This window comes from Cervus elaphus, chromosome 19, assembly GCF_910594005.1.
Source record: "Cervus elaphus chromosome 19, mCerEla1.1, whole genome shotgun sequence".
Taxonomy (NCBI): Eukaryota; Metazoa; Chordata; class Mammalia; order Artiodactyla; family Cervidae; genus Cervus; species Cervus elaphus.
Window position 1 is genome coordinate 6,999,863 of NC_057833.1, and position 15,656 is coordinate 7,015,518.

Genomic DNA, 15,656 nt, shown 5'->3' on the forward strand with positions numbered 1-15,656 from the left:
AAAAGCAAAGGAGAAAAGGAAAGATATTCCCATTTGAATGCAAGTTCCAAAGAATAGCCAGGAGAGGTAAGAAAGCCTTCCTCAGTGATCAATGCAAAGAAATAGAGGAAAACAACAGAATGGGAAAGACTGGAGATCTCTTCAAGAAAATCAGAGATATCAAGGGAACATTTCAGGCAAAGATGGGTTCAATAAAGGACAGAAATGGTATGGACCTAACAGAAGCAGAAGATATTAAGAAGAGGTGGCAAGAATACACAGAAGAACTGTACAAAAAAAGATCTTCACGACCCAGATAATCACAATGGTGTGATCCCTCACCTAGAGCCAGACACCTGGAATGTGAAGTCAAGAGGGCCTTAGAAAGCATCACTACGAACAAAGCTAGTGGATGTGATGGAATTCCAGTTGAGCTATTTCAAATCCTGAAAGATGATGCTGTGAAAGTGCTGCACTCAATATGCCAGCAAATTTGGAAAACTCAGCAGTGGCCACAGGACTGGAAAAGGTCAGTTTTCATTCCAATCCCAAAGAAAGGCAATGCCAAAGAATGCTCAAACTATTGCACAATTGCACTCATCTCACACGCTAGTAAAGTAATGCTCAAAATTCTCCAAGCCAGGCTTCAGCAATACGTGAACCAAGAACTTCCAGATGTTCAAGCTGGTTTTAGAAAAGGCAGAGGAACCAGAGATCAAATTGCCAATATCCATCCGCTGGATCATCGAAAAAGCAAGAGAGTTCCAGAAAAACATCTATTTCTGCTTTATTGACTATGCCAAAGCCTTTGACTGTGTGGATCACAATAAACTGTGGAGAACTCTGAAAGAGATGGGAATACCAGACCACCTGACCTGCCTCTCAAAAAACCTGTATGCAGGTCAGGAAGCAACAGTTAGAACTGGACATGGAACAACAGACTGGTTCCAAATAGGAAAAGGAGTACGTCAAGGCTGTATATTGTCACCCTGCTTATTTAACTTAGATGCAGAGGATATCATGAGAAATGCTGGGATGGAGGAAGCACAAGCTGGAATCAAGATTGCCAGGAGAAATATCAATAACCTCAGGTATGCAGATGACACCACCTTTATGGAAGAGAGTGAAGAGGAATTGAAAAGCCTCCTGATGAAAGTGAAAGAGGAGAGTGAAAAAGTTGGCTTAAAGCTTAACATTCAGAAAACTAAGATCATGGCATCTGGTCCCATCACCTCATGGGAAATAGATGGGGAGACAGTAGAAACAGTGTCAGACTTTATTTTTTTGGGCTCCAAAATCACTGCAGATAGTGATTGCAGCCATGAAATTAAAAGACACTTACTCCTTGGAAGGAAAGTTATGACCAACCTAGATAGCATATTAAAAAGCAGAGACATTACTTTGCCAACAAAGGTCCGTCTGGTCAAGGCTATGGTTTTTCCAGTGGTCATGGATGGATGTGAGAGTTGGACTGTGAAGAAAGCTGAGCGCCGAAAAATTGATGCTTTTGAACTGTGGTGTTGGAGAAGACTCTTGAGAGTCCCTTGGACTGCAAGGAGATCCAACCAGTCCATCCTAAAGGAGATCAGTCCTGGGTGTTCATTGGAAGGACTAATGCTGAGGCTGAAACTCCAATACTTTGGCCACCTGATGCGAAGAGCTGAATCATTGGAAAAGACCCTGATGCTGGGAGGGATTGGGGGCAGAAGGAGAAGGGGAAGACAGAGGATGCGATGGCTGGATGGCATCACCGACTCAATGGGCATGAGTCTGAGTAAACCCCGGGAGTTGGTGATGGACAGGGAGGCCTGGAGGCTGTGATTCATGGGATCACAAAGAGTCGGACACGACTGAGCGACTGAACTGAACTGACTGAACTCCACCTTGCTATTGTTCTGTTCATCTTTGCTTTTATGGCATTTTCAAAGGTAACTATGTGCAGTCAAGAAAAGCTTTCAAATACATGTTGTGCTACTGGAAAAATATAGTTCATGTTAGAGAAATTCTGTGAGTTCTTGTTTCCTGTCTTAACCGTATTGCTAGAATTAAGGCTAGAAGTGAAAAATCCAAATTCAGATCAAAATATTAATGGTAGAATTCTAGTTTCTCCATTATTTAATGAAAAACAGTCTTTTCAGGTACCTATATTGTTGACGTTGTGTATACAGCATATGGGGATGAGAGTAAAATGCATTCACCTTTCCTTTGGGTGTTTGGGATTGGATAGATGCTGTCAACATTAGTCTTGATGCAGAAGGTATCTGTTTGAAATACAGTTGCTGAGACAATTACTCTCACTTTGTCTTAGCTGATCTATGGCACACAACCTGTCACACAACCATAATCACGAGAAATAATTATCTTTTACTGAATAATAGTTGCTTGGGTAAAATATCTTATGCTTTTGTAAGTAATGGTAATTGCAGTTAATTGCTATAGCTAATGACTAACTTCTCAACACTATCACAGTTTCCTCTTCATATTAATTCTCTTCCCTTTGCTGTCAAGTCCGTTTTGCTTTTCTAACTAATGTACACTGCCACTGAGATTTGGGAGGTCTGCATTTCAATCCTGATTCTACTGGAGGTTATTCAGTTCACCTCTCTTGTGGATTTTTGCACCTGCATCCTTCCTTTTGAACTCAAGATATCTCAAGGAGGATCAAGCATTAACTCATTAAAAATTCCCCAACTGAAGGACTTTCAATGGCTTTTTAGTAATTACAGCCTTGGGAAGTGTACAAATTACAAGTATTTAACCTTTTTAAACAACTAACTCACTGAACAAAATCAGCATTTATATATTCAGTCATACAGAGTGAGGTCTGGTAGAACACTTGCCTTATGTTCAGGAATCCACTGTATAAAACTTCAAAATTCTGGGTTAGTACCCATCCTTTTATGTTACATTATTTTTTCCCTAAAATCTTGGTTGTCAAAAGTAACTTGTCTTCATTTGTGACAAAGACTTAATTATCTTTTGAAAGATAGAAAGATCTTTATCTCTTCCTGTCTCTATTCATGAAGTTGGGCTTTATCTTACCATCTGTGTTCTGTTTTCCCTTTTAAATTATATAGCTGGTTCTTTCCTTCTACCACCAATTACACTATCAGAATCTAAATACTGAATAGAAAAATTCTTGTGAAAGAGAATCACCCAGGGATCTTGGAATCTATTAACATTAAGGTGAAAGAAATCCTCATGATTCTCTGTGATATTTGAAACAACAGGCTTGATAGTTTACAACTCTTATGAGGATTTCTGCTTTAATGAAATATAACAATTTGTATCATGTATGAAAGTCCATAGAAAAAATTTAGAAGGATCCCACACAAATTTCTAATAACATTTCATACACAGCAAAGTCACTGTCATACTGTCATAAACATCTAAGATGTTAGCAAACAATGGGAAATTGAAACATTTAGGAACTTTCCTAGTAGTAGTCTCTCTGGGAAATGATGTTAAACCAATAGGGCTAAGAAAGTGCACAATATTCCAAAGCTGTAAGAGACAAATTAGACTACATCAGTCATATCCCCAACTCTTGGCTTTTTATTTCAACTTTCATATCTGCTATTCTTAACTGGCACCTTTTTGGACTTCACTCCTCACATTTTGGATATTGGTCCTCCTGCTGGTGATGACTTCCTTGTCTCCCCATCTACCTCATCTTCACAGACCAGCCATTGAGTTTTCTGTGAAAATAAAGGATTTGGAATATTTCTCCAGTGCTTCACGGAAATTTCCAAATAAATGTCTCAAAAGAACCTTAAATTCAACATGTTCAAAACTACACTTATTTTTTTTCCCTTTGAAACAAATCCCATCCTCCTGACTTCTGCATTTCTGACAATATTCTCCCATTCTGACACCATTCTCCCAGTTGTGACACCACTCTCCTCGTTATTCAACCTTCTTTTTCATTTTCTCCTCAGGATATCAAGTCATAGAGGTTCTAACTTAAATTTCTCACATCCTTTTCAGCTTTTCCTTTCCCAAGCTCAACAGCCTCATGGCCAGCTTTCCAACCATCAGCTCCTACTGTCTCATTAGTCCTATGAACCACCTCCAGAACAGACTGTGCATATGCGTGCTGTCACATCAGTCGTGTCCGATTCTTTGCAAGCCCATGGACTGTAGCCCTCCAGACTCCTCTGTCCATGGGATTCTCCAGGCAAGAATACTGGAGTGGGTTGCCATGCCCTCCTCCAGGGGAAGGATCAAACCACCATCTCTTATGCCTCCTGCATTGGTAGGCATGTTCTTTACCACTAGCACCACCTGGGAAGGCCATCCAATAACATAATTCCTTAGTGAAAAATCCTCCATGTTTCTCAGTGCATTCCATGTTCACATAAATTCTACTTCTTGGCACTTAACATCATCAAAAATATATCTGGCACATACTTATCATGTCCTACTTAGTAACAAGGACTTTATGCTATCATCAAGTTCAACACCCTGATCTTCTCTGAACAGACCTGAACGTTCTTTCCTTGCTGCTTTCCCTGTTTTCATAGTCCCTTCTGTCCAGAATATCTTCCCTTGTAGCTCAGTCGGTAAAGAATCTGCCTGGAATTGAGCTTCAATTCCAGAAAAATAAATGACCCAATCAAAAAATGGCCCAAAGAACTAAACAGACATTTCTCCAAAGAAGACATACAGATGGCTAACAAACACATGAAAAGATGCTCAACATCACTCATTATTAGAGAAATGCAAATCAAAACCTCAATTACACGCCAGTCAGGATGGCTGCTATCCAAAAGTCTACAAGCAATAAATGCTGGAGAGGGTATGGAGAAAAGGGAACCCTCTTACACTGTTGGTGGGAATGCAAACTAGTACAGCCACTATGGAAAACAGTGTGGAGATTTCTTAAAAAACTGGAAATAGACCTGCCATATGACCCAGCAATACCACTTCCGGGCATATACACTGAGGAACCCAGATCTGAAAGAGACATGTGCACCCCAATGTTCATCGCAGCACTGTTTATAATAGCCAGGACATGGAAGCAACCTAGATGCCCATCAGCAGACGAATGGATAAGGAAGCTGTGGTACATATACACCATGGAATATTACTCAGCTGTTAAAAAGAATTCATTTGAATCAGTTCTAATGAGATGGATGAAACTGGAGCCCATTATACAGAGTGAAGTAAGCCAGAAAGATAAAGAACATTACAGCATACTAACACATATATATGGAATTTAGAAAGATGGTAACGATAACCCTATATGCAAAACAGAAAAAGAGACACAGAAGTACAGAACAGACTTTTGAACTCTGTGGGAGAAGGTGAGGGTGGGATGTTTCAAAAGAACAGCATGTATATTATCTATGGTGAACCCTCATTTTCATCACTTGACAGTTGCTTCCTCAGAGTTGTGAGGATTAAATAGGAAAAAAAAAATGTCATGCTTAGCTTTAAGTTGTCTATGTGCAGATGACTGATTCTTTAGAAATGTGAATTAAGTATCTATTGAGCATTCACTCACCGCTTAGGATGCCACAACAAACAAAATACAGTCCCTGCCATTCTTGAACTCACAGACTGCTGTGGGCACATTTCCTATCATATTGTTCCTTCTGGATTTTGAGCCCTGAGGAGCAGAAATTATATTTCTTTATCTTTACAGTTGGTTAAGAACCTTGCACAACACCTGGTATATGGGAGACTATCAATAAATATTTAATCAGTGAATTTATCTATCCTCTTTCTCCTCTCCACTCCTCCTCCCTTTTTAACATGGATAGAATTATTTTTGATTCTGATGGCACATTTTACTAGTTTTTTTATTGTAGTTACTTGTATACATTTTCTATTCTTCCTCCCTCTCTTCCCCAAATACTAAGCAATCAATACACCCTTAAGAAGAGCAACCATCTTGCTGCTTTTCCTCTCCCATGCTTACTTTGAGATAATTTTCTACGAAGTCAAATATCCCCTGGAGGGTTGAGAATAAAACAAATAAAAATTTTAGTTTTCTTTAAAAATAATTTTGTGAACATTGCTAAAACATGGTATATCATTTTAAATTCCCATGGATCACAATGCTCTGACATTAGAGCTACAAATTTAGCTCCCTAAGACTTGAGCAGAGAACATATTTCATGTTTTTTATTTAGTTTTCCTATGTAACTGCTAACAACTCTCTGCTGTTCACTCATATAAAACTTACTTTTTGAAAGATTTTTGGTGAAATAGAGTTCTTTGCCTAGCCATGAGTTTTGTTTTTCCTTCGAAATTTTATTTTACAATTTTAATTTCTATTATGTAAATGCATAGATCTCATTTGTATTGCCCACACTGAAGTCAACATTTTACTCTTTAAAATACCAAGTGATTCTGAATCATGAAACTGTGTTAAATACTTTTTCCCTTAATTTATGGTTAAAAGTTATTCCTGGTTTTCCATCTTGGAACAGTACATAAATAAATTGTGAAATACAACAACCACCAAATAGTTTGTAACTGATGAACTTCTTTAAATATAAAGAGTAAATGGGATTAGCCAAAGGTTTTAAAAAATGAAAATTATGCTTATAGAAATAAAAATTAAAGTCATATTTCTTATGCATAGGTCAGCAAAACAGAAATAGTGTGAGGCTATGAATATGATTGAAGTTATGGATAAGCATCACTGGATGAGTTCAATGTTCTTTCTGATACTCTCTGCAATGAAAAATACACTTAAACATCAAACAAGAATTTTAGTTTGGGGTTTGGGCAATACTTAAATTCTTAAAATTATTTATCATTGTTAATTAAATTTTAACCTCAGTAGACTGTAATAAACTTTGATGTTTATCAGTACTTTTGTAAAATCCAATTAGTAGTTCATAGACCTGTCTTACATAGGCTTTGCACTTCTCACACTTATTCTTCACAAAAGGCAATTGCATATGGAGAAAGCCCTATCCATGTATCAGGTAGCATTTGAAAGCAAATGGGTATTAGAATGTGAGGCACTTTTGTCATATTTATATGATTTATGTTGTGTCATAAATTTCTCAAGCTTATATTTATACTACTCTTCAGGAGATTAGATAGTTTCAGTCTTATCAACTAGGTGACCTTCCAGATCTGTTAGAATCTTTATTATCCTTAAACCCTTACTTGTGTGAAAATGAAAGTTGGTCAGTCATGTCCAACTCTTTGCAAACCCATGACTATACAGTCCATGGAATTCTCCAGGCCAGAATACGGGAGTGAGTAGCCTTTCCCTTCTCCAGGGGATCTTCCCAACCCAGGGATGGAACCCAGATCTCCCGCATTGCAGGCAGATTCTTCACCAGCTGAGCCATAAGGGAAACCCCCTAACTTGTGTACCAGCACAAAACTAATAAAAATTTGTGACTGAGTGATCATTTGGATAAAAACTGATAGAAATTTGTTTCTCAGCTGCTTTTATGATTTTTCAAAATGAAAATGTCTTATAGAGTGTATTTTCACTTAGAGGATGTTGAAAGAGAAATTGTTTCCTTAATATGGGAAATTAGAAATATGTAAAAGGTATCTTAAAATATTGAAATAACATTTAGCAGAGAAGTAATTTAAAAGAAAATGGATGTAATTGCATTAAAGATAGCTAACTCAAAAACTGCAACCTGTTCAAATCAGTTTTTACATTAAGCTGGAATTTTATTTACTTATTGAATTGATTTCTTGTTGAATTATGAGTGTCCTATTTAATAACCTGAATAAGGAATAACTATAAAAAGTCAGGTTTACCAAAATAATGAAAATTTAATTTCCTTAAAATCTCTGATGCATACTTTTTTAAGCTTATTTTACTAAAGAGATTTAAAATGATCTCAAAGGCTTATCAAGCTTTAATGCTGAAACAGCTTACCCACTGCTATTCTCTTCTTTTCTAGAAGATAAAGCAGAGGCCCAAATAAATAAAATAACTGGGTCAAAATATAGACCGTGTGTATTACCCCACTTCCTTTTAACTTTTAGAAGGTTTTGGTCCAAGTGTTTTAGTCCTCAGCTGCTGATGGTTCTAAGATTCTGAATAACCTCTCTTTTTTTAATTTCCTCTATTCTCCTTCTCTCATGAGCTTAGCTTCTGAATATACTTAACTATTACTTCTGTATTCTTTTCCCTAAGAACATTAGTCTTTCATATTTTACATTCATCTTTGACAAGTACTAACATTTTTCACAACATACTGTTTAGTTCACTGATTTGTCTCCAAGTTTACAGACAGAATTTTATCAGCTTGCTGCTGCCAGCATATGCTGTGTAAGAAAGCTCTAAGTCTCCAAACTCAGTGACCCAGAGCAACAAGCATGTATTTTCTGCTCACATATCTTCAAGTTGTTAGAATTTTGTTGGTCTGGAATGGGTTCACTGTGCTGGGTGCCAAACTGTAGGATAGATCCAAACCTACTTTATGGATCTCTCATTTCTCCTGGGCTGGCTACCCAAACATTTTATTTTTGTGGCAAAAGTCAAAAGGCTACATCCAATCTCACAAGCACATTTCAAATCTCTGCCAGTCATCTCACCTACATCCAATCAGCCAAAACACGTCACACGGCCAAACCCATTATCCACAGCACAGAGAAGACATTCCTCCCAAAGAGGTGGGAGCACTAGGCAGTGAGTGAACATTTGCTGAACAATCATTTAGTTTTCCACATCAGTCCTGGAACTTCTCAAAATTTACTGACACTGCATTCTCTTCATCAGATACATTCAAATAATTTCAATAAATGCTTTTTGGACATAAATAAATATTTGTGTGCCAGTACTCTTCCATCCCTTGTTTCTGAAACTCTCTGTGAAGACTTTGGGATCAAAGAGCTCATAACAATTTCTTTGGATTTCTTTCTAGATGGATTGGATGTATATAATTTGGTGGAAAATAGTGAGCCCTGGAACAAATCTGAGTTCATTTTGGGGGAGAATTTTACAAGTAGGGTTTCAATTAACCATCAGGAAAACGAGAAATGATTGTTGCATACTCCTTTCCAGAGTAGAGAGTTTAGGTATGAAAGAGGGATGGCCTTGCCCAGGGAAGCATGTAAGCTAGCTCAGCAGTTTGCAAGCCTGGAAATATCCACTGTCAATATCCTTTGTGATCAAATGCCTGCCTAAATCACGCCATACTCTGCCTTATAATTTTTTCTCCACTTATTTTAAATGCACATGTAATTGGGTACCCATTCAATGACAGTTGAATATTTCATTTCAGATTTTTACTATAATAAGTAATGATGTGAGGAACATCCTTGTGTATACATTGTATCTCAGATGGTTTCTTAGGCTAGCTCAGGGAAAGGATTATTGGGTGACAAGATGTAATTTTTATAAGGCATTTGACACATTGCAGGGGAGGCTCTTTATGCAAAGTTTTTTTGTTATGGCTTGGTTTTTTGCATTGTAGAAAGGGTGTGACCTATACAAATTATTTTTTCTTGTGTGGTATATTATAGATTTGTTGGCCTACTTCTATATTTAACTGACACTGATGCTTATCATCAATCTTTTATAGCATAACTTTCTCAGAAAGTTTTACATTTTAGACATCTTTCAGTTGACTACACACATCTTCAAGTAATTTTCTTTGCATTAGTATAAGTGAGTGAAATGTTTCTGGAATCTTTGCATATTTGAAAATCTTAGTGTGTGACTAATTTGAAAATATTTCAAAATCTTTTGAAGGTCTTTCAAATCGACATTTGAAAATGTAGGTACTGTACATCAGCAAGAACTGTGCTGGGTACAGCCTCTTCCTTCACGATGACGTGGATGCGCTCTGCCCCTGTTGCCCTTCATTGTTACCAAGAGGAAACCAAAGCAGGATAGTTTCTTTCTTTTGTAGGTAACTTGCATTTTCTGTGTGGCTGCTTTTAAGACTATTTCCCCTTGTGGTTCAAAATTTTCTCTGATAGTCTACTAAACGTTTCAGATATGAGTAGTCCTTGCATTCAACTCAAGAAAGCGACATTTAGTTATGTTTTTGGTTGTCGCTACCATGTCAGTTTTTAAAAAATTTTTCCACAGGAATAGCTGAACCAGTTTGAGGCTATTCCCAACTCACAACCCACTCAGTCAAAACACAGTTGCCTATGAAGAGCCTGTAGCCATGGCCCCAGGGGCTCTCGTTTCTCCTCCATTCTGACATGGCTTATGCGGCTCTCCTTTCCTCACAAACATACCTGGGTCCTGACTCTCTGCTTAGGCCTTTGCAACCTACACTTCAGTGAAGCAGGCTGCCTACATTCTGCTGGTGGGGCACCTTGTCTGCCATCTTTTTCTTGGTTCTAGAGCCCAAATCTGGTTGAAAGCAGGCCCCCGGGAGGCAAAGCCAAATCTCCTGCCTCAGAACCTTCTTATTCAGAACAAGAATTCAGACACTCCTAAGAGTCAACTTTCACGAATATATGTTTTTTTTTTCTTTTTCCCTTTGTGAAGGAAATAGAATCAGTAGTCATTAGTTGTCTTATGTACATGACCTTTTCAGAGAAATTTCTAAAATGTTTTGAAAAAAAAATAATTCAGAGAAACAATTGGCTTAAAAAAAAAATTAGTTGAATTCAAACAACCAGCTTTATCTCGGAGAAGGCAATGACACCCCACTCCAGTACTCTTGCCTGGAGAATCCCAGGGACGGGGGAGCCTGGTGGGCTGCCGTCTATGGGGTCGCACAGAGTCGGACACGACTGAAGCGACTTAGCAGCAGCAGCTTTATCACTAAACAGTTGCCAAACTTTTATTTCAAATGATCCATTTAAATACTTAATTTTCAAATTGCTTTCAATGTAAGGTCATTGGCAAAAGAACTCTAGAAACGACTCTAAGTCAACAGCATATATGTTCACTAATTATTCAAAAAAATCATGTCTTTTCAGTTACCACCAGTTCAGTAATTACTTAAGCAGCCTACTAATACATACAACATGGATGAATCTCAAACATGCTGTGCTGAGAAAAAGAAGCCAGGCTAACTAAATAAGACTCTTAGGTACTTATGCCTCAGTTTTGTTTTACTTTGAAAGCTCCCCAGCTGCTGCACAGCCAAGACAAGAACTGTGGGTTTAGAAGAATATACTGAGCCATGTGCCGTAAATAACGAGCCCATGAGGCAGGCAGAGGCAGGAGAGTGAAGAGTTGACACTTAAGGCAAATGAAACTGTGTGTGTAAAGGTGTGAGGCATGGAATTGAGGAAAATGCATTGGAGGGACTACAAACTCAGCCAGTGGATTGCACCATGAATTTCTGGAGAAGTCACATTGACAGATGCAGTTGGACCAGCCCAGTAGAAATTTTGGTACATCCTTGTTCCCGTGCTAAGAAGCTTGGCTTTTTTTTTTTTTTTATCCCTGAGTGTCCACTGGAATATTATAATCTGGTTGCTGGGAGTTACCAAGTTGGATTTGAATGTGCAGAGGAGCATTTTGTCAGCACCTTGGAGAAAGAACTAGAGAGAAAACCAGGCAAGAATGATGGCAGAGAGAAGAGGTGGTGTTCCAACCCCCCAAAAAGATGAGGAGGCCATGTTCAGAGGGATGGGTCAGAAAGAAGTACGTAGATAATTGGGAGGTTGAACGGAGAAGATTTGGAAAGTGGCAGCCATGAAAATGTATTTCTCAGATCTCCTGCAGTGTGTAGAGTATAATGGACCAGTGGCCCCAGTGGCCATCACACCGGGTCCACCACTTTATTCATGACAAGGTCGTGCTTCCCGTGGGCTGCTCCCAACCAATGAATGAGCTTGGCTGGGCCCGTGCAGGCCATTCCTATAGAGCGTAAAACTCCTCGATCACAGTAACATAGTACTAATTAAATGTAGGGAAATTGGAGGAGGCAGATTCGAAAGGATTCTCAGGTTAATACTAGAAAAAAATAATCAATTCTGGTAACAATGATAAGGACTATGATGAGAGTCTGGGAAACACCAGGTCAGTTTGGTATGTGTCGTCTTGCAGGATTCTAGGGCACCGAGGGACAGATTTCCCACACTCCCACCTGTGTGCTCAGTCATGTGTGACTATTTGCAGCTTCATGGACTGCATCCTGCTAGGCTCCTCTGTCCATGGGATTCTCCAGGCAAAACTATTGGAGCAGGTTACCCTTTCCCCCTCCAGGGGATCTTCCCGACCCAGAGATCAAATGTCTTTCGTTTCTCCTGCATTAGCAGGTGGATTTTTTTTTTTTTTTTTAACCACTGGTGCCACCTGGGAAGCCCTACAGAGAACTGCGTATTATGAATCAAGAAATCAGAAGAGAGCTCAGAGACACAGGTATAGATTTGACAGTTATCAAATCGGTGGTGGTCTGTGCTGTGGTTATGAATGAGAATAACAAGGATATTGGTTAGTATGAGGAGTAAGTATAAAACTGAGAAAAATCATGGAGGATACAATGAAGGAGGCTAAAAAATGGCCCCCAAATGACAAAAACTCATGCACACATACGAAATTCTCTACATAAAGCAATGGAGGAAAAAGTGAATGAAGGTTAGTCAAATACTCCTTAGTAGCAAGTGTGTTAGAAAATAAAATGTGTTAAGTAAGCTAAACAGAAGTTATTCATTAGAGTGACTGGAAAATGCCCAGGTGTGAAATGCTTAAAAGGGTGTGGGAAGTAAAGATGCTGGACAAGAGCATTTGAAAACTTAGGGTGTGAATGAATGAGAGAGGTGGGGTAATAGTGGGAGGATATAGAGAGGCATTTATGTTGGGTTTGGGGTATTTTTTTAAGATGCAAGAGACTTAAGAGACTTAAATGGATTGACAGGCAAGCAGTAAGGATCCAGAACTAACACATAATGAAAAGATGGAAAGAAGTGATCTGGAAATGTTCTAGACAGTGTGGATTAGATGAAAAACACAAGTGGCACGTTTAGCTTGGTCACGATGGTGCCATGGTCCTTTTCCTGTGAGTCAGGTAGTAGAAGGACAGATGCCTAACTGTCAAGGTTCAACATAGAGAAGTTAAGGCTATTTCCACATGGCAGTTATTGTTTCTTCTATGAAGGATGATGCTGAGAAAGACAAAGGCTCAGGTGCCTTTTGTAAAAGAGCTTTTTAAAGGAGGATGTCGTCTGAGAGGGTAATATTGACACTTAGGACTTCAGAGCTCCTCTTGACGACTCTGAAAAGGCCCACGGTGAAACTGGAAGCACAGAAAGCAGGAAGCCATAATGGACGGCTCGTTCACAGGGGCGTGAAGTCTGTTGGGATTCTGACAGGATTCAAGATGGAGGAAAACGCAGAGGCATCACCAAGCCTCAGTGACAATAGGGTTGTGATTAAGCGACAACGATGAGGAAAACAGCGTTTGGGTCAATGGTAAGAATCCGAAAACACAAGGAGTGTTCACGGGAAGAAAGAAAAATAATGACATATCAACAACAGTGGGTAGCTGGGAGAAGACAGCCATTTTGTCCCCGTGAGGACAGCTGAGGCATTATAGACAACAGGAAGCTTCCCTTTGAGAGAACTGCAAAATATTGTGTCCTCTGAGCAGAGTCAGGTTTCAGTTAATAACTATTGTGATTGTGATTAAAATGTTTATTGACACATTACATTCTAGGCACTGCTCTAAGTATTTTTATATTTATTAATTTATTTATGTCTAGCGGGTGGAGGGGATGATCTGTGAAAAAGAAAAAGCTGAGGATGTAAAGGTGTTTGTTTTTGATGAAATAAGCAAATTAAAAATGGCAAAAAGAAAAAAGTGACAGGGTCAGTGGTGGAAGGACAGAAGAACATGCAGAGCATTTTGATAATTAGAATATTAGTTGTGATGATAGTCTTGGCCATAAACAGAGTCTCTGAATTCTGTTTTCTCACAGATACCTCTGGTGGATTCCCAAAGAGGGTATATACATATACAAGAATTAAAAAAAAAAAAAAACTATTAAAATAACACAATTTATAACTAGTTTAAGTTTCAGCCTTAAGGCTTACGTGGAACATTTGTAGTTGCTCAGTCATATCCGACTCTTTGTGACCCCATGGACTGTAGCCCGCTAGGTTCCTCTGTCCATGAAATTCTCCAGGCAAGAATACTAGAGTGTGTGGCCATTTCCTTCTCCAGGGGATCTTAGTATGTGACCATTTCCTTCTCCAGGGGATCTTCCTGACCCATGGATCAAACCCAGGTCTCCTGCATTGGCAGGCATATTCTTTGCCGTCTGAGCCACCAGGGAAGCCCCAGGGTTAGCAAGATATTATGGATACATGAGCCACAATGATTAATTTTTGACTCTGGTTTAAAATACAGACTAAAAGCAAACCAAGGTCATCTACTTAACTCTCCCTCTCTCAGTCCACACTCTCATCTCTTAAACAGAGATTACAAACTGGGAGGTTCCTGGACCAAGTTTAGGCATTGTTTTTATCCATAGGTTATTGTTCAGATTTGAGTTAATTCCCAACATTAGAAGATTTTATATAATGAAGAAAGGAAAATTAGAAAGAAGGAAGTTCAAATATAGTAACAACTGGCTATGTTGAGTAGAAGCTAAGGTTGCCAACTCATGCCAGTGGCCCAGGGATTTCCAGGTTTAGTCCTGAGAATCCCACATTTGAAAATTCCCTTAATCTACAAAGCCTGTTGGAAACCCTAGGAGGAGCCACTCTTTTTAGACTGATGCAATGTGGTTTGGAGTTCACCAGAGTCACTACCAGAGCAGCAGTAATTATCTGGCTGGTTCCTGTAAGTCTCTGAGTTTTCTAGGTTTTGGCTCATCAAAAGTTTATGAACAGCTGAAATCCTCCCACTTCTTGGCACTATCTCCCAACAGGAGAGTGGCTGACCTACTTAAAGAATCTTAGAGGCGCATAGAAAGAAAAATAATCTATGTAGATGAATGCTTATCGAAGATCAATGTCCACAGTCTACACCACAACACTGTCAGTTTCTAGCCCATTCATTCATTATGCACTAAGGTCTAAGCTCAATAATGGCTTACCTCAAGTCCTTAGCTTCTTGTGGATAGACCTAGTAGGAAGTAAATCTTGGGTTCCCTATTGTGGTTGGAATCAAGCTCCAACAGCAGGACTGGTTGAGTTTAAGGGCAGTGAGAAAGAAAGAAATGAGAAATATAGATGCAATTAATTGGACCAAGTTTTTCCTTAGAACGCTGGACCTAAAAAATCAGCTTGGACACTGGCAGTCAAGGGCCACCCTTGGGTGCCAGGGCTGCCGTAGTATGAAGTTGTGTGTTGTCCTTATGAGGCTCCGATTGCATAGTATTCCAAAACCTGCCCAAAGAGATGCCAGTCTTGGTTTATGAGCCACAGAGAACAAAATGAAATAGTTTGTTAGGGTTCCAGAATTCTCCAGCTTCAGATAGTCTGAGGGACTTATTAAACCTATAACATCTGCATCTTGACTGATAAGTAATTCTTCCACCTTCAATCAGTTCCATTTTTTGAAATATGGATCCTGTGCTGTGATATGCTAAGTCACTTCAGTCTTGTCCAACTTTTTGCAACCCTATGAACCATAACCCGCCAGGATCCTCTGTCCATGGGATTCTCCAAGCAAGAATATTGGAGTGGGTTGCCATGCCCTGCTCCAGGGGTAAATACTGCATAATGATCTATTATATAGTAACTATAAAATTTCTGTGTCAAATAGATGTAAAAATCTGGACTGATTTTAAATACATTAAAGGTGACTGTATTTCAATTGAACAAG

The 15,656-nt window shown here is 38.9% G+C and overlaps 2 long non-coding RNA genes across 2 annotated transcripts in view; one reads left to right on the forward strand and one right to left on the reverse strand.

Moving 5' to 3' along the window:
* The window catches only part of LOC122675660, a 46,907-nt gene that overhangs the window by 27,144 nt on the left and 4,107 nt on the right, over nt 1-15,656 (reverse strand). The window contains exon 2 of the long non-coding RNA XR_006335315.1: nt 3,595-3,677. This is a non-coding gene — a long non-coding RNA (uncharacterized LOC122675660). The remainder of the gene's footprint in view (nt 1-3,594; nt 3,678-15,656) is intronic.
* Nucleotides 1-15,656, forward strand: part of LOC122675661 — a 41,551-nt gene that overhangs the window by 20,168 nt on the left and 5,727 nt on the right. The window lies entirely within an intron of this gene.